General features: G+C 45.5%; 1 protein-coding gene and 1 long non-coding RNA gene across 14 annotated transcripts in view; one reads left to right on the top strand and one right to left on the bottom strand.

The window, feature by feature from the left end:
• Positions 1-19145, bottom strand: part of MTUS2 (microtubule associated scaffold protein 2) — a 502826-nt gene that overhangs the window by 316732 nt on the left and 166949 nt on the right. The window lies entirely within an intron of this gene.
• Positions 1566-19145, top strand: part of LOC140910346 (uncharacterized) — a 62819-nt gene continuing 45239 nt past the window's right edge. For all 3 annotated transcript variants that reach the window (XR_012158548.1, XR_012158546.1, XR_012158545.1), the window contains exon 1: positions 1566-1857. This is a non-coding gene — a long non-coding RNA (uncharacterized lncRNA). The remainder of the gene's footprint in view (positions 1858-19145) is intronic.

The following is a 19145-nucleotide window of genomic DNA, read 5'->3' as shown; positions in this document are numbered from 1 at the left end:
CCACCACCCAGCCCGCACCCCCAGTTAGAGTCCTCACCCCCTGCCACAACCCAACCTCCTGCCCCAGCCCAGTAAAAGTGAGTGAGGGTGAAGGAGAGCAAGCCACAGAGAGAGAGGAAATGTAGTGAGTGGGGGTGGGACCTTGGGGCAGGGGCAGGGTCTCGGGAAGGGGCGGGGCTAGGGTGTTAGCTTTTGTGCAGCTAGAAAGTTGGCAACCCTTTGTATCTCGCTCACATGCTCAGGGTCAAACTAATCACCAGATTCAGCACCAGGAAGGAATTTCCCCCAGGTCATATTAGCAGGGACACTGGCGGGATTTCACCTTCCTCTGCATGGCACATGGATCACCTGCTAGGATCATCTGGGCATATCTCACTTAATGAATCCTCTGACATTGCAGGGGATTCAGGCATTGATGGCTCCTCGGTCTCTCCTGTTCTCTGCCTGTGGCACTGAACAGTTGTCTCCTGAGGACTGAAATGCTTTAGACTCACTAACATCAGTGGGCCCTATTATAGGGTAGCTGGGTAAAATGTAATGTTTGTGTTATACTGGAGGTCAGACTAGGTGATCTAATGACCTACTATATAACGTTCTGGCCTCTCCGTATAGGTGAGCCAATCTTCTGTTGAGCTATCGAAGTCCAAAATCCATTTGCCCTACACAGATGCATACTTTAAGCCTTCTTTCTCCCTAAATCAGCAGTGTTCTCACAGTCCCAGTGGCTGGAGGGCTTTTCAGTTGTACCAGGCCTCCGCAGGCACGCTCTGTTCCACTGTATTCCTGGATCAGTATCCCATGCTCGCTGCCAACTGCTGTGTCTTTCGCTCTTTACACAACAAATGTAATATGAAGCAGTCACATGGCACAGTGGAGGTCAAATAACCATCTTTACTAACTACATGCAACGTGCAAGGCTGAGTTCCATACATACACCACTGCTCTGGCATGTTTCTAAGACCACAGAGAGCACCACCAGAGGGCTCACTGACTATTTATAGGGATTCTACCCAATTCCTATACAATAAAAGAACCCAAACAGAAAAAGCCAAAAAGCCTTCAGCCTCCTTCCATTTTATTTCTCTACCTTAAGCTTCAAGGGAATACCTAGGAAATGAATTAATTCCCTGTTTGCTGGAAATCAATGGGGATTTCTTCAACTTGTCACACACGGCATTCCTGAAAGAATAGCCAAAATTAAATGCAGGAGAGCCACACGCTTCCCACCCCACAATGGGGGGGAAGGGAAGCTCAGCATCTCGGTGCGCCTTACACAACCTGTGACTCACCATGAAAGAACAGAACTGAAGAATCTTGTGCCAGCAGGCACTGTAGGAGCAGATTTTTGATATCCCAGAACCAAGCAATGTGTTTAAACCACTGCCAGTTGCTGCAGTACTAATTGTTATGCTTATTGCTGAAAGCAGCTAAAAGAAGGCCTTTCTGAAACCTTAGCACAACTAACAGACCAGGAGGGGAGAGGGAAGTGAGTGACCTCGAGGAGTAAACATGATCCTCTGCCCTCCTGACTTGAGTTGTTTTTCCCAAGCATGCGGTTTTGCAAGATTGAAAGTCTGACAATAGTTAACTATTGCTATACAGCTGGTTAACTGATGGAATACTCTCTGCCTGACAAGCTGGAAATCTCCACACTTAACTTAGTTTCTGCTCAGCAGTTTGTCTGGGTTTTTTTGTTTTGATGAACAAGCTATGTAATAATAACAACAAATTGGGTATAAAAAGAGGGAGAAATCTGAGCTCTATGGACACCTGAACACCTCTCAAGGTCCCCTGCAGACAGAAGACCGGCCACTGGACGTTTGCAGTTATCCACTCGAGATCTCTTCAAGACTTTGGGTAAATACAAATCTGAGATTTTGGGGGGGTGTTTTACTAATATGTTGTGGAGATACAGTTGCCAACCCTCCAGGATTGGCCTGGAGTCTCCGGAATCAGCATAGATTTCCCGGCGACTATTGAAAGGAATCCGGGACATTTTAATAGGATATTTTAAGAAAAGGACATTACATTATGTTGGGGGGAAAAAATCTCCCAGAATAGCTTCAGTCAGGGTTGGCAACCCTATGTGGAGGTGTATAAGTGCTTGAGACTAAAAGTACAGCTTTCAGTGAAAGCACTCTTGTATTGTGCTGTTTGTGCAAGCCATCTATCGGTTGAATGTCTGTGTCTCTAGTGATTTATTTCCTGCCACCACTTCATCAAGAGTAAAAGTTACCAAGAGCTCTGGGTTCAGAAACCCTGGGTAACAGCACTACGATCTCTCATTGCTTCTGTCCATTTAAGGGGTGCATGATCACTTTACAATTCACTTTCCTTTTTGAGTAAAAAACCAACAGCACTTGCCCCACTAGAAGCATTTTGATACAGTTTAATTTCCTTGTGCATGGCACGTGGTGGCAGGGAGAAAGGGGGCCCTAGCACAGGAGGGATAGCAAAGGGATTATGTTGCCTTCAGAGCTGCTAACTCTAGGGATTTTTTCAGGAGTGACAGGAGTTTGGCCAGGGTTGTAGCTTGTCTTATGACAAGGTGGGATGCTCCCACCTTCTAGCCAATTTCAGACCTGCCAGAGGGGGATGGGACCTCCTCTGATTGGCTGCCTATCCCACTAGCCCACCTCTGGGGGATAGAACAGCCAATCCAGGCTGCTGCATAAAGCGACAGAACTCCCTCCTGCTCCCCTCAGACACCATCTTTCTCACAGGAGGGGAGGTGGCAGGGGGAGCACAGGGCCCGGCAGCTCACTCCCTCGTCTCCCTCCCTTCCTGTGAGCAATGAGACGCCTCCTCTGATCCTCCCCCCGCTGCCTGCAACACCTGGCCTGGGAAGGGGGCAGAGAAGGGGTGAAGAGCCCCTGGAGCTGCCCCTCCAGACTGGAAGGGGGAGAGGAGACTCTACTGTAGCCCCCAGGTCTGGAAAGGGGCTGAAGAGCTCCAGGAGGATCAGAAATGTGGCAGGGGAAGGGAGGGTGTGGCACAACCAATAGGGGCTGAGCAGATAGGGCTAGGGAGACTGTAGGATTGCCACCTTTGAAGTACAAAAATCAGGATATCCCTGAGCTGGGAAGGTGCAGGGGAAGATAGGAGGTGGCTCGTGGGTGTGGATCAGGGCCCTGCTGAGCAGGAATAGCTGCCACTATGGTGAGAAGCAAGGCACTGTGGGGCTATTTCCTTGAGCTCTTTTACTGCTCTGAGAAGCTTGTTGGCCAGGTAGGAAGCAGCTGCTTCCGCTGAATGGCTTCTTTGCGGCAACTGCGTAGCAGCCAGTAGCGTGGAGGAGCAGCAGCATGAGGAGGAGAAAGATGAGACTCCCCCACCCCAGCAGCAGCCCAAGAGGTGACTCAACGGACAAAAAACAGGAGTTAATTCACTTTTAATGTCCTGGGACAGCTACCTCAGAAAAAAAAAAAAAAAGGGCAATCATTGGAAAACCTGGACTGACACCAATAGAACAGATGTGGGGGAGGATTTGGAGGTTTGGGGAGCAAAGTTAATTGCTGGGCAGGAGACTGGCAGATGGGGACGTGAGAGCTCCTGTAGTGAGAGCCAAAATCAACTTACTCAGTAAATTTGGGAGAGTAGGCAATGCTAATGGTCACACGCTGGGGATGGGCAGAAGGGGGTTCAAAAACCAAAATACAATATTTTTTAAAACCTCATGGTTTTGGGCGTCTGACTCAGAATTTTTGAACTTTTGGGGCTGGCAATACTACGCATGTTTCACAGCCAGAGACCCCTTTTCAATAAGGGGGTAACTGATTTCACAGGTCTGTTCCTGAGAGGAAATGGCCACTACCACATGCAAGTCTGGCTGACTAATGGGAGTTGTGAGTGTACAGCTTTCTAGGGAACAGGCCTACAACTTACCATACCACAGAAGAGGCAACAGCAGTGTAGAGGGCAACAAGCCCTCTATATCTCAAATAACATTTCCCCAGTTACACTTTGGGGTTCAGTGCATTTTACATGAGAACAGATCTCAGATCAAAAAACTTCTGAGAAAATATATCAAACATTTTTTTCATAAGTTACCTTATGAATGCTTTTCAAAACCAGCATATTTTAAACAAAAATGTGAAGAGCTAACCTAATAATTTATTACCTGTCAGTCTGTAATCCCCCAGGACATTATGTGGAAAGAATCCTGCTTTCTGTTATTTCAAAAGAATGTAGGCTTTAGGATTAAAGATCCTGATTATCAAAACTGACAAATTATTTTAATAATTAGCTTCAAACAAGTTTCTATAAGGCATAAGTCATAATAATTGTGTACTTCCAACCCTTTTAAAAAATTCACAGTTGGAGAACTTCACATTGTGCAATATAAACAATCCTATTAATAAGGTTCCAAAAAGCCATATGTCTCTGATCTTCTGAATAAAGTCAACCACAAAGCTAATTAGATTATCATTTAAACTACTCTTGAACAAGTTTCATTTTTATTTTAGTTTCAGATTAGGTTGCTTGTTTAAACACATTGGAATTTGTGCATACTATCAGAAAACTGAAGCTTTCCATTTAATACAGTACAAGTTAAGGACTAAAACCCAGGACAACCCAGGATTTACCGCTGTGGAGAGATACAGAGCTAGATGAGTGCATATTGTCAGTCCAAAGGGTAAAAAGAGCAAGTGGGTAAGTAGAAGTGAAGCCAAGTCAGCAATGTGAGATTCCAGCAAACTGTTCCTGACCAGTGAGGTCAGTAGCACATAGCCACAAGCAGCCAGGGAAACATAGAAAGTGTAAAAAGAGGGCCGGAGCTTGAGCCGGATAAAGGAAGTAATGTTGATCACATTTAGATAGACCAAATTAGTAATATGAAAATGGTAAAAGCAAGAGTCGACAAGGAATTTCTTTTAGAGGGAGATGCTAAATATATGTAGAATGATCCGCCCCCCCCCCCCCACACACACACACTTTTCTAAAAGAGAATAGAACTGGAACTTTAAAGGACAGTAGGAAGTAGAGAAAGAAAGAAAGAATAGTGAGGTGTACTAGTAGCTTCCAAGCTCCAACAAATGTGACATCAGCCAGCATTTCGGGTGCATTACAATCAGAGTTCAGACCAGGGCAAAGCATAGGGTCAGAACTAGAGGCACTTAAAGAGGAATCCATTATGGCCATAGACACAGGCACTGTCTCCATGCTCACATTGCTGGATCTCACTACAGCTCTTGATGCAATAAATCCCAAGGTTTTGCTAGCCTGCCTGGATGACATAGAAGGAGTAGATGGAACAAGCGCTACAGTGGCTCCAATGATTCCTCTCCAGCAGAACTCACAATGGTAATGGGTAACTGCTCCTCTCTTAAGTTCCTCACCTGTACCATCATACATGGATTGATATTATATCTGCTTCTCTTCACTGATCTCATGAGACCATTGAGGGAGCGAGTGAAATAGCATGGGTACAGCTGGCAACAATATGCAGACAACACAACTATCTAGCCCATTCTCAGCTGATGCAAGCACCATCACAACTGAGATGTCAGAATACCTCCTTGGATAAAGACCTGCTGGCTCAAGCTGAACCCAGGCAAGACTGAACTGATGCTGGTTGTGTAACGCCGACAGACCCCTGTCAACGGTGGGCAGGATCGAACCGAGGAACTCCAGAGCTTAGTGCATGAACCAAAAGCCAATTGGCTATTAGCTAAGGCTGTAGAGCAGACTCATTTTATCTCTCTCTTTAAGTGGTCTCGGTGCTACTAGATGGGACAGAGCACCACACCCAGAAGGTGTGTGGGTTACATACTTCCCCTAGCTGAGGAAGCGCGTCCCAATCTTCAGAGTCTTCCCAGCTGAAATCCCAGACGAGCCCCCACTTGTAACACTGACAGACCCTGGTTGTTGGCAGGCAGGATCGAACCTGGGGCTTTGGAGCTTAGTGCATGAGCCTCTACCGCATGAGCCAAAAGCCAACTGGCTATTCGTGAAGGCTGTAGAGCAGACTCATTTTATCTCTCTAAGTGGTCTCGGTGCCACTAGATCGGACAGCACACCACATCCAGAAGGTGCGTGGATTACAGTTGCAAGGGGGAAACACTTCGAAAAACCAGCTGAGATACTGTCTGCACAGATGTACAGACCCCATTAGTCAAAGCAGAGTGAGGCCTTCAGTCTGGTGTGACTCCTCATTAAGACTGGATGACCACATAGCATCAATGTCTAAAAATGCCTTCTTTCATCTCCAGCTCTCCAGGAAACTTTGCCTATTTGTCACCTCCAGGCTTGATTACTCTGATTCACTGTATCTGATACTGAATGTAAAGACAATGCACAGTCTCCTGCTGGTACAGAATGCAGCCACCTGTTTCCTCCATAGTCTTGGCTCCCAGGAGCATATAAGCACCATGCTCAAGTCTCTCCGCTGGCCCCCACTCAATTTCAAATACCAGTTTAAGGTCTTGGTCACAAAGCGCAGGATAATGCACAGGAGACCAGGGGACAAAGAATCTCCATCAAGGGGATCTTGCTATGGAACAAATTTCCAGAGGAGATTACACTAATCCAGAGTCTTTAGGAAATGCTGAAAATCTCTCCTCATTAGAGCCCTTTTACCACAGCAAGAAGGATACTCTCAACATTGAGTCTCCGTCTACCCATACCTCTACCCAAATATTTTAAACTGTAACAAATCAACCAACCTGCAAAAAAGAAGTCAAACCCCTCAAACAATAAAAAATACCCAAAGCAGAATGTTTACTCTAAAAAGGGAGATGAGCCAGACACTCCATGAAATCCACAAGACACTTCACTATTGCTATAGATTTTACATAGAAGTTGGTCAGACACTCCAGAAATGGGCAGAAGTATAAAATCCTAAAATAGATCAATGGATGCATGGATGGTTGAGGGAAGGATTTCTGAGAAAAGGTAAACACTAGAAGTTGATTATTGGGCTTTTTCTGCAGCTTTCTCAACTTCATTCCATTCTATAAAAAGCAAGATGAACAGATCAATATAACGCACCTCACAAAACACAAACTATGGATTATCATAAAATCTACTAACACCTGAAGATCAGATATTTTGGGCCCCCATTCACTTTTCTACTTAATCTATTGTTCTACAGTACCAAACCTGTACATAACCTGTGATGTGTGTAACATTTCAAAAGTGATGCATTTTGTTAAGATTGCTAAATTATTCCTCTCTTGCAAAACAGCTGAGAAAGGGGGAAAATGTATATAGTTGCAAAATTTAAGCACGTATAAGTTTGGAATTTTGCTTTCTAAGAAGCAAGAATGAGAAACTCATAAACCTTGTCTATTTTAACAAGTTTACCCATTGCTGATAATGCAGTTACAACTAATGCTGAATTCAGTTTAACTGCAAGTGTAGCCAAGGGTAAACTATCTTCAGCACCAATTTCTGAATCCTGCTGAAGTCAATGGCAGGTAAATGTGCTCAGCACTTCTGAAAATATGTGAACTCTTATATCGGTCCTGCGACAAAGTTCCTGCTCTACCTTGGTGGGTCTTGCGCTTATTGGCAGATTTGCTCACCTTGGAGCTTCACGGCAGCCCTCAACTTGGCCGTTTTTCTGAATTCACAGTCCAGGGTCGACTCCTCCTGTGTCTGATCAGGAGTTGGGGAGGATTTGGGGGGGAACCCGGGCCCGCTCTCTACTCCGGGTTCCAGCCCAGGGCCCTGTGGAATGCAGCTGTCTAGAGTGCCTCCTGGAACAGCTGTGCGACAGCTACAACTCCCTGGGCTACTTCCCCATGGCCTCCTCCCAACACCTTCTTTAGTCTAACCATAGGACCTTCCTCCTGGTGTCTGATAATGCTTGTACATCTCAGTCCTCCAACAGTCCACGTTCTCACTCTCAGCTCCTAGTGCCTCTTGCTCCCAGCTCCTCACACGCACATCACAAACCTCATCCGATGAAGTGAGCTGTAGCTCATGAAAGCTTATGCTCAAATAAATTGGTTAGTCTCTTAAGGTGCCACTAGTACTCCTTTTCTTTTTGCGAATACAGACTAACACGGCTACTACTCTGAAACCACAAACTGAAGTGAGCTCCTTTTTAAAACCCAGGTGCCCTGATTAGCCTGCCTTAATTGATTCTAGCAGCTTCTTGATTGGCTGCAGGTGTTCTAATTATCCTGTCTTAATTGTCTCCAGAAGGTTCCTGATTGTTCTGGAACCTTCCCTAGGGAAAAGGGACCTACTTAGCCTGGGGCTAATATATCTGCCTTCTATTACTCTCCTGTAGCCATCTGGCCTGACCCTGTCACATATCCCCTCCCCCCCACCCCGCTCAACACTACAGGGTTGGGCAACTTCTCGGGTCCACCTACCTACGAGAGCGACCCTCTGGCTTTGGGACAGTATTCGGGTTCCCAAGGCCTTAGCTGCCCTTCTTTCCCTTTTCGTCTTTCTACGCTGTCTGGGAGTGGAGAACAAATCTGGGGATATTTCAGAGAAGGTTGGGGGTTGACAGTCTACTGTGGATACCTCACTACTTTCAGGGCTTCCCCCTTTCTCCAATTCCCCTACTGGGAGTAAGTCTCCAAACCCTGGGAAGTCCCTCCCTATGAGCACTGTGTATGGGAGTTTAGGGACTACACCTGCTGCTACCTCAGTAGTGTTCCCCTGAATCTCGATTTTTACTGGGATGGTGGGGTAATAACCAACTGTCCCATGGACGCATGTTATCCCCATACGCTTGGCCCACAGCAGCTGACTACGCTTCACAAGCTTCACCGAGACAAGCGTGATAGCACTCCCCGAATCAACCAGTGCTGTGGTCTCCCATTTAGCTTCACTGGTCTAGTATACATATGTGGGGTTAGTGAGACCCCCCACAAGGTGGATTAGGGAGCATGGGTCTGCCCAGTTCCCCAGGTTACACTGCATAGGCTCCTCGGCATTGGGACACTGTTCAGATATGTGTTCCCACTCCTCGCAGGCGTAACATCTGTATGGAGCCCTAGGCATTCCCCGGTCTCTTGGTTTGTGTAGTCTAACATCATGATCCTCTTCCCCCTCAGTGCTCCGACTCTTTGTGGCTTCTGGTGGGCCTTCAGCCCCTCTCTTTTCCCACCTGGGCTCTCCTGGTGGCCCAGTCACCGGAGCTCTAGGGCTTGGTGCTGCTAGTTTAACCCGGGGTGCTTCTTCCTTAACTGGTTGGGTCAGCTCCCTCGCCGTCCTTCGCCTTTCTACCAGCACGATAACCTCATCATAGGTGGAAGGTTCGTTCTGGCTTGCCCAAGCGCGAAGGTCTGGCGGTAGTCCTCTCATGTATCAGTCGATGACCAGAACCTCTAGTATCTCCTCTGGACTCCGGGACTCAGTTCATAACCACTTTCGTGCGAGATGGATGAAGTCATATAATTGGGACTGCGAGGTTTTATTTTCCTGATTCCTCCACTCATGATATCGCTGGGCCTGCACTGCGGTCGTTACCCCAGATCTGGCCAGGATCTTTGCTTTCAGCTGGGGGTAATCTGCCGCAGCCTCTTCAGGCAAATCATAGTAGGCCTTCTGGGCCTCCCCACACAGGAATGGAGTAAGGATGCCAGACCACTGTTCTCGGGGCCAAGCCTCCCGCAGGGCTGTCTCTCAAAGGCCAGGAGGTATGCCTCTACATCATCCTCCCGCATCATTTTCTGCAGCCAGTTGCTGGCCCGCATGATCTGCATCCCATTATGACCGCGGTTCAGCTCTGTAAGGGCCTTTACCTGGTTTACCAGTTCCCACAACATAGCCCGGTCTTGAGCAGCCTGGTCCATCAGCAGGCGATTAGTCTCTTGCTGCAGCAGTACAGCCTCCTGTTGGGCGGCTGCCTGGACACGAGTAGCCTCCTGCTGGGCAGCTGTGGCTTGTATCAATGCCCGAATTACCTCCCGCATTGTGGTGAAAAAAATAAAAATAGACCCTCTTCCCTTTTTTTTCTTCCCACCCCCACTTCCAAACACCCTCCTTCTTCTGCCGTGCTGTGGACACCAGATCCCACTGCTAACACCAGTTGTGACAAAGTTCCTGCTCTACCTTGGTGGGTCTTGCGCTTATTGGCAGATTTGCTCGCCTTGGAGCTTCACGGCAGCCCTCAGCTTGGCCGTTTTTCTGAATTCATAGTCCAGGTCGACTCCTCCTGTGTCTGACCAGGAGTTGGGGAGGATTTGGGGGGAACCCGGGCCCGCTCTCTACTCCGGGTTCCAGCCCAGGGCCCTGTGGAATGCAGCTGTCTAGAGTGCCTCCTGGAACAGCTGTGCGACAGCTACAACTCCCTGGGCTACTTCCCCATGGCCTCCTCCCAACACCTTCTTTATCCATAGGACCTTCCTCCTGGTGTCTGATAATGCTTGTATACCTCAGCCCTCCAATAGTCCACGTTCTCACTCTCAGCTCCTAGTGCCCTCTTGCTCCCAGCTCCTCACACGCACACCACAAACTGAAGTGAGCTCCTTTTTAAAACCCAGGTGCCCTGATTAGCCTGCCTTAATTGATTCTAGCAGCTTCTTGATTGGCTGCAGGTGTTCTAATCAACCTGTCTTAATTGTCTCCAGAAGGTTCCTGATTGTTCTGGAAACTTCCCTTTTACCTTACCCAGGGAAAAGGGACCTACTTAGCCTGGGGCTAATATATCTGCCTTCTATTACTCTCATATAGCCATCTGGCCTGACCCTGTCACAGTCCCTAAGTGGGCATTTAGAAGCCTAATTTTAGGCATCCAGGTTTGAAAATATTAACACTATAGAATCTATGCTAATTTAGGTTAACTGTCAAATCATCAAAAATATCACTGCAGACACGTTGAACCAGTTAATAAGTTAAAAAAATACAACAACCACGACACACACACATGGTCAAAAATACTGTACATTTCCACTAACCTGTAATTCAGAATAAGCGGAGATAATTTGCTCTAAATTTCCAAAACCTGTTTATCCTTGAACTGAGACTCAATGGTCAAAAGTTTTTATTTAACAAATTGGAGGGAAGGGGTGAGATGAAAATAGTGGTTAAATCTAGATTACAATCTTAATTATGGGACCCTGATTCCATAAATTAAAACAACCCACTTTGACTGGCATAGTGAGGTCAGTTCGTTGATTCTTTAGTTAATGCTCCATCACCATATCTTACAAGGGATATGGGTTAGATTCCCAGGCCCAGAAAGAACCAGCAGCAATTTCAGCTATTAGGGAACAAGGAACTCTTTGTGTTGTTCCATTGGAACCCCTGTGACTGAACAAGAAGCTGAACTGATGTGTGTCAGAAGAAGTAACATCCAGTCCCTCCCCTCTTTCTTGGTGTGACGGGGCACCTGCCCAGCACTGGCCGTGAGAGGGTTAAAACCAGCCTAGGGAGGCTGAGCGGCAGGCAGCCAAAGGAGTGGCTGCAGAGGAAACAGCCAATTATGGCGGCAGCTGTAGACAATTAGGGCAGCCGTTGGACCAGCCAATCAGGGCCCAGCTGGCTCATATAAAAGAAGCTGCAGATGAGAGCAAGTATCTGCTGCAGGGAAGGGCAGGTGCTAGCAGGGACCTGGGGAGTTTGGGAGAGATCCTGATGGGCTGCCAGGTCTTGCAGGTTCGAGGCCCTGGGAAGAGGGCAAAGGAGCTGGAGCCAGAGGCAGAAGGAACCGAGGCTGCGGGGAAGTAGCCCGGGGAATAGAGACAGTGAGCGGAAGGAAGAGGCAGTGGGAAGCTACTGTTTGCAGGGTCCCTGGCCAGGGCCCGGAGTAGTGGGCGGGCCTGGTGCCTCCCTCCCTTCCCCACTAGCGGCTGAAGGAGCAGCCCGGCTGTGGACTGCCAAGCTGCTGTGAGGAGTGGCTGGAATCTTGTTGGAGAAGTCCCCTGGAAGGGGGGGAAACCAGATGGTGACATGGCCAGAGGGCTGTGCCATGAAGCAGACACCGAAAGAATGGAACTGCAACGGGTCTACAGGAGGAGGCAAAGATGGGAGAGCTACCACTGCCTGAGGGCGCACTCTCTGGAACTGAGCTAATTCTCAAAACACTCAGCAGGAGGTGCCAGTGTGGTGAGTGACCCTGTGACACTTGCCCAAGCAGGTTTGGGTGATTTTGGGCCTATCAAGGATGAGAAGAAAGAAAATCCTCGTTAAGGATCACAGAGGACAGAACCCAAACCTTGTCATTCAGAAATATCAAGCACAGATAATGCATCACAAGTCTGCTGTTTAATTAATCTTGAAAATACTACAAGGGAAATAGATCACAATGATCACTTCTCTGTAAGCAATTATGTTTGTTCTGCTTAGAAAAATGTATATCTTAAAGCCATTTTCTGAAATTTGTCTGTCACATAATTGCATTCTCCTTTTCACAAAATAGGGAAACAAGCAGATATTCTTTATGTGCCTTTAACATTTTCTAATCTCCTACCATTTCTAATTCTTATAGACAAAATAAAAACCATTCTCATTTCAGTTTTTTCTTCCATACAAACTTTACAACAACAAGAATACATGGATTCTAGTGGGAAGATTAAATACATTTACACTCTTCTTTTTTATTTGATTATTTCAATTTCACCTAAAAATCACCTGTACAAAAGCTCAAGTTATCTCTGATATTAGAGATACAAATCAACTTAAACACCACAAATGCAAACCAGCAGTCTTGTCGAGTCCCTCCCCAAAGAGGAGAAAATTACACCCCATTCAAGTCACTGACCACAGCCCAAAATATTCCAACAATCCACTTCTTCTGGCCTGAGATTCTTATCTCCTCTCTCAAAAGTTGGGAAAAGATAGGAGTTTTGCAGCATGCCCTTAAACTCAACAGATTCTGGCTATTTCCGGCAAAGTGGGGAAGTGAATTCCAAAGACTCAGCCCTGCATGAAAAACAGCCTGCCAGCAGCCCCACTCTGTTAAAATGAGGAGCTTCAGATTGAATGCCTCTGTGGCTCAGGCACAGAGTGGGACATGTAATGCACACTGACCTGTGGGTTACACCAGCTCATATAAAACCAGCAGGTATGCGCCTCTGATGAAAGGGGAAGAGAGAATCCTCACTATAGTTTCTGATTGCTTCCTTCATAGTACTAACATCACTTCTATTTTATCTGAACTGAGCTCTAAATACCAGAACTGTATACTGAACCTGAAATGTGAACATTACACTGAGTTCCTTCCTCCTCATTAGAGCTCAGTGGGAAATTGATTTTTAGTTCTGTGGAAATTTTTGAATTTTCAGAAATATATTTTTCATCTCAAATTATTACAAAAAACCCTCAATTTTTTGCTGAACTAAAATCCTGCAGAATATAGTGTTTCCAAAATGAAATATGCTTGCCGGGATCCCTGGCTGCCCATCTGGCATGGTACAGGGAGCCAGAAACCCTGGAAGCCTTGGTAGCTGCTGACTGAATTGACATAGTTGTCAGTTTCACTGCTGCCCACAAGGAACAGCAGGTGAAACAGCCAGAGTAGTATGACTAGGCTGGTCAGTTTCACCACTGCCATTCAGGGTCCCCATCTTCATGGCAGCCCACCTGGCAGGGACCCGGAGAGCCTGGAAGTCCAAGAAAACTTGGCTCCTGGGTAGCCCACCTAGAGGAGTGATAGGGAGCCGATAGCTTGAAAGAGCAGCTTCAAGGCTCAACAAAATCCCCTGGATAGGGTTCGAAGTTTGTCAAAGTCAAACCTCTTGTGCTAAATATTTCAGTTGCAACTAATTTGCATTTTTCTGATTGGCTCTACTCTCATACATCACCACCAACAATAACAATATTTCTGCAGGCCAAATTATTCCCTCAGTTACACCTGTGCCATGTCTTTGTCAGAAAATTATGTCCTATGGAAAATATGTGCCATCCCAATGCCTTCAATATGTTTACACAGGTCTAACTGTTTAGAACTCCATAAATAATCCCACTGATGACATATAAATAGGAATAGAATCCATAGCTCACTCTCAGCTCTGCTGGGCTAACAGAGGTTGTTTTTTTTTAAAAGGACAGCTAAAAAAACTTACTTTTTTATCACAAAAGTAAGTAGATATGACTTTGAATACACACAGGGACCAGATGTGCTGTGTTTGAATGTATCATTTCTGTAGTCACTTTTCAGACTAGAACCACACTATAACTTTGGGGCATTTCCACCATATGGGTGGAAAAAACTGCCTACTGAACTACAAACCTGCTACCATTGATCTGATTAAAAGTTTCATAATATTCTCAATTTGTGTATGTTAAGATACGGTCTGTACAGTGTTAGGGTTATCCGATGGGAATCTATAGATTGTGATCTTGCTCTTGTGTTTTAGTACAGTAGAATTTTTCAGGGTTATTGCTGGAACAGAACTACTCCTACTGTTTTAAGTTGAAATGGGTTCTGTATAAATACTGTAAAAAAGATTAAAACCCTTCTAAGTTCCTGTAGTGACTGATATCCTAAATGATGACACTGAAATCAGAAACCTCTCTGATGCAAGGATGTTAGCCAAAGTTTGTCTGGGCCAGGTTTAGGCACAGACAAGGAGTTTAGTAAGGTGGCACTATAGTAGTGTCTCCCCTTGATAAAATGATGTATTATGCACCAAATTTAAATATGTAGTGATGCCTACTATCCAATAGCAAATCTGCAGTTGTGCACTTCAGAATCCTTTATCCACATGGCAGTTGCCATGGCTCCTCTGAACCCAACAGTGCAGCCAGTACAAAACCTTCCGTTGGCAAGTTTGCAGGAGAGAAGAGCTCCAAACCCTGTTATTGCCTTGTGTGTAAGCAGAGTCAGGATGGGCTCCACCCTGACATCTGGTGGTGAGGTGTGGCAAGTTGTGGAAAAGAACTTCAGGGGCTGATCTCATTTGCATAGGCACACCCACCCCGCCTAGAATGAGGCCATAACTGCCCAAATGGTCACTTTGGCTGTTGTGGGATCCCCAGTGTCTCTGTTATTGGGGCGGGAAGAATAAATTGTTATTACTCTAATTATGGGAATTGTGCTTGGAACTGTACTTGGCCTTTTGTTATGATGGAGGGACTCACCATCAACTGAGTAGCACTCGCTAGGCAAGGGACATGGGTTCCAATTCTCTGTGAATGGAGAGAGATTTGAGACAGGTATTAGTATCTGGTGGTGTGGGTCCCTTTGTGAGGGCCTGAAGCACCAATTGCACCTCTGTCTCTCTCCACTGTGGAATGTCAGAGCTAATTTTGAGTCTATTAAGAGTCTTGCTACAGGTACTGTGCTGCATTCGCTTTGGCCTTATGGTGCACCAGCACTAAGGCTCCCACTACTATGAGCTGAAATCACTGAGCACTGTGTCAAGTAGTGGGGAGCCGGAAGATCTAGAGTGCAGCGGTGCTGTTCGTGGATAGGCTGGTAGAGCGGAGCCGTTTGTGAGACAGCGGTGTGTTCATGAGATGGCGAGCTGAGCAGAGCTGTTCGTGAGACGGCAAGCTGTGCAGAGCAGAGCCGGTCGTGAGACAGCGGTGTGTTCATGAGACGGCGAGCTAAGCAGAGCTGTTCGTGAGACGGCGAGCTGTGCAGAGCGGAGCCGGTCGTGGTGAAGCAGAGCCGTTTGTGAGACAGCCTAGCAGAGCAGAGCCCTGTGGGGCAGTCAGCTTCAGGACACATAAGGTGCCCCTTACCTCTTTCCCCCACACACAGGCACATTTTAGCCAGACTGGGGAGTAACACTATGCAGATGAACTTTGAACTCTGGGGCTGGACTTTTTGGACTTTGGGTGATTTGTGGATTGCTGGACTCAAGAGACGTTTGGGTTCTGGGACTCAAGAACCCGAGGGAAAGGATGTGGCCCAATTTTCTGGGGTGGGTCTTTGCTCATGGTTTGGTTAATGAACACTCGTTGTGGTGTTTCCCCAATTTAATGCTGATGTCGTTTACCTCATGTTATTAAAGATTCTCTGCTACACCGAGACTCTGTGCTTGCAAGAGGGGAAGTATTGCCTCTTTGAGGCGCCCAGGGGGTGTGTAAGATTTTCCCAGGTCACTGGGTGGGGGCTCGAGCCAGTTTTGCGTTTGCTTTGATGAGAGGGAACCCCTGTGTACTGAACCCGGCCCTTGCTGCTATCAACTTGGCCTGGCAGAAGGATTACATGCGCACTAGCATGCTTGGCCTATAATCCATTTAAAAAAAAAAAGAGGAGCTTTGGGTTTTTTCCCTATGTACGCATCTCTCTTTTAAATTCAGACAGTAACATACTTGCCAGATTTGGGCTGTCCTATTTAATTTGCTGCCCTAATTAATTTGCTGTTAATCGCCTTATAGTGAATACTGAAGGTGTTACATAAAAGTGGCCCTATCAGTCCCTGGCCACCCTACTCTATCTCTCTCCACAACTCAATACATCACCATTTGCCATTCCTTTCTCTGGGGTCCTCTGGACAGCTTTCATTACAAGCGACTGTACTCATATCTACTTCAATTTGAACTTTGAAAGTACGATTTCAAGCATCCTGAAAAAACAACACAGTCATTCTACACAACCTTACAGTAGAAAAGCATAAGGAACAAGAAATGGTCACTGTGACCCCAGGAGGACCTGCTCCAAGGCCTAGGGGTTAAAAAATACAAAAGAAAACAGCAGGAAGTGGATAACTGCAGAGGGAATCAAGGAAGAACATCCAGAGTCAGGTAAGTATTGCAGAGAAAAGATAAGAGCAGCAGAAAAAGCAATATATGTTAATAGTAGCTCATGGTCTTCAGAGGTATAAGAATAGCTTTATGAACACATCAGGAGTATATGAAACTCTAGAGAGAAAACAAGCCATAAAAATTGAGCTATGATTCTGAAATGAAGAGACAGAAAAACAACTCTGGTTCAAAATCAATTCTCCGATGTTTTTTAAAATTAGTCTTTAACAAGAGGAGGAATTAGGCGAATGAATGATCTTGTCAGTACATTGTATAAGGGAACACTTAATAGCAGTATCAGCATAAAACTACTGGGCCGGATTCATCACTGTGTTACTTCAATTATACAGTGGCATACCTCCATTAGAACCGTGCCTTCCGCACTCTCAAGAAAATGGTAACTCACCAAACTGGCAGCAATTATTTCTGAGGGGAGGGGGAAAAAAGCAATCAGAAAATCCCGGAAGCACCAGCCAAATGGAATAAAGCAAGCCTGAAGGCAATTTTCAAAAGGGAAAAAAACAAAAAACAAAAATCACAACCATCTCCAATAACTATAATTTCAATCCTTTGCAAAGCATTTGAGAAAATATTAATCTGAATAAGTATGTAACTACACAGAAATGAACATAGCCATGATCAACACAATAAGAAATGCATGGCTGGGATAGTATATGCAGCTTCAGTAACTATACACTGGTCTAGCTCTACAGCAGAGCATCTGTCCCCTCTGGCCATCTCCACCATCACACCATTGTCTTTCTCAGAGCCACCTTGACTAGTGGTGCACTGGACCCCAAAACAGAAGACAAAAGTCTGTTATCTACCCAATTCCTTCCATAACTTCCCCATTTTGTGCATCTGTTGCATCGCAGAGGGGCCCCAACCATCCTTCTTAACAGTTTTAATTTGTTCATTTTTTTTCTCTCTGAACTATTTTCCAACACAGTGATAGTCAAAAGGTCCTTGGGCCTGGCCCCGACAGACAACATTCCCATTGATGTCAGTGCAAGTTTGGCTTATGGAAATTCCATGGGATTACTTCATTTATTTTTCAAAAAATAATCTATTGTTAACTCTCAAAGGGTTCTGTCATATTTTTGAATTACTCTAGTAACAATGAAGCTACATCAGGGTCATCATTTACTTGGCTATTTGTGCCTTCTCAGCTGGTTGAAGCTACTTAGCCTTCAGACTCATGTCCCACAATTAGGCTGACCAGATAGCAAGTGTGAAAAATCGTGATGGGGGTGGGGGGTAATAGGAGCCTATATAAGAAAAAGCCCCAAATATCGGGACTGTCCCTATAAAATCGGGACATCTGGTCACTCTGCCCACAATGCACCCAATGCATGCACCACAATCAAATAATGATCCATGTGCACCTTAATTTTGGACTTAATTGGAAAGACACTGTAGCTGTCTGGAAGAAAGTGGTGTGAAAAAAGACCTCAGGATCATAATGAACTTCAAATACGGTATGAGTTGCAAATGAAATATGGCAGAAATAGGCTGTATGCTGATATTTTTATCTACTATATTGTTTTAAATTATTTTAACTGAGTTTTTTAACAGTTATCAAAAGCATTTGGAGAGGTACTTCTTAAAGATGTGTCAATCAAAATAAATAAAGATGATCACACAAGTCGTATGGCCTGTGTTATGCTGGAAGTCAGAATAGATGATCGCAGTGGTCCCTTCTGGCAATAAAATGTATTAATAAGGTTTCATAAGAACGGCCATAGTGGGTCTGACAAATGGTCCATCCAGCCCAGTATTCTGTCTTCTGATAGTGGCCAATGCCAGATGCTTCAGAGGGAATGACCAGAACAGATAATCATCAAGTGATCCATCCCCTGTCGCCCATTCCCAGCTTCTGGAAAACAGAGGCTAGGGATATTCAGTTCATGGTTTTGCATCCCTGCCCATCATGGCTAATAGCCATTGATGGACCGATCTTCCATAAATTTATCTAGTTCTTTTTTGAACTCTCTTATAATCTTGGCCTTCATAACATCCTCTGGCAGAGAGTACCACAGGTTGACTGTGTGCTGTGTGAAGAAAAACTTTCTTTTGTTTGTTTTAAACCTGCTGCCTATTAATTTCATTTGGTGACCCCTAGTTCTTGCTTTATGAGAAGGAGTAAATAACACTTCCTTATCTACTTTCTCCACACTAGTCATGATTTTATAGACCTCTATCATATCCTCCATTAGTTGTCTCTTTTCCAAGCTGAAAAGTCCCAGTCTTATTAATCTCCTCTCATATGGAAGCTGTTTCAGACTCCTAATCATTTTTGTTGACCTTTTCTGTACCTTTTCCAATTCCAATAGATCTTTTTTGAGATGGGCAACCACATCTACACACAGTATTCAAGATGTGGGTGTACTATGGATTTATATAGAAGCAATATGATATTTTCTGTCTTATTATTTAGCCCTTTCTTAATGATTCCCAACATTCTGTTAGCTTTTTCGACTGCCGCAGCACATTGAGTGGATGTTTTCAGAGAACTATCCACAATGACTCCAAGATCAGATTTC

Source organism: Lepidochelys kempii, chromosome 1, assembly GCF_965140265.1.
Source record: "Lepidochelys kempii isolate rLepKem1 chromosome 1, rLepKem1.hap2, whole genome shotgun sequence".
NCBI classification, from domain to species: domain Eukaryota; kingdom Metazoa; phylum Chordata; order Testudines; family Cheloniidae; genus Lepidochelys; species Lepidochelys kempii.
Note: the sequence above shows the minus strand (reverse complement) of the source record. Positions and strands in the feature narration are given on the sequence as shown.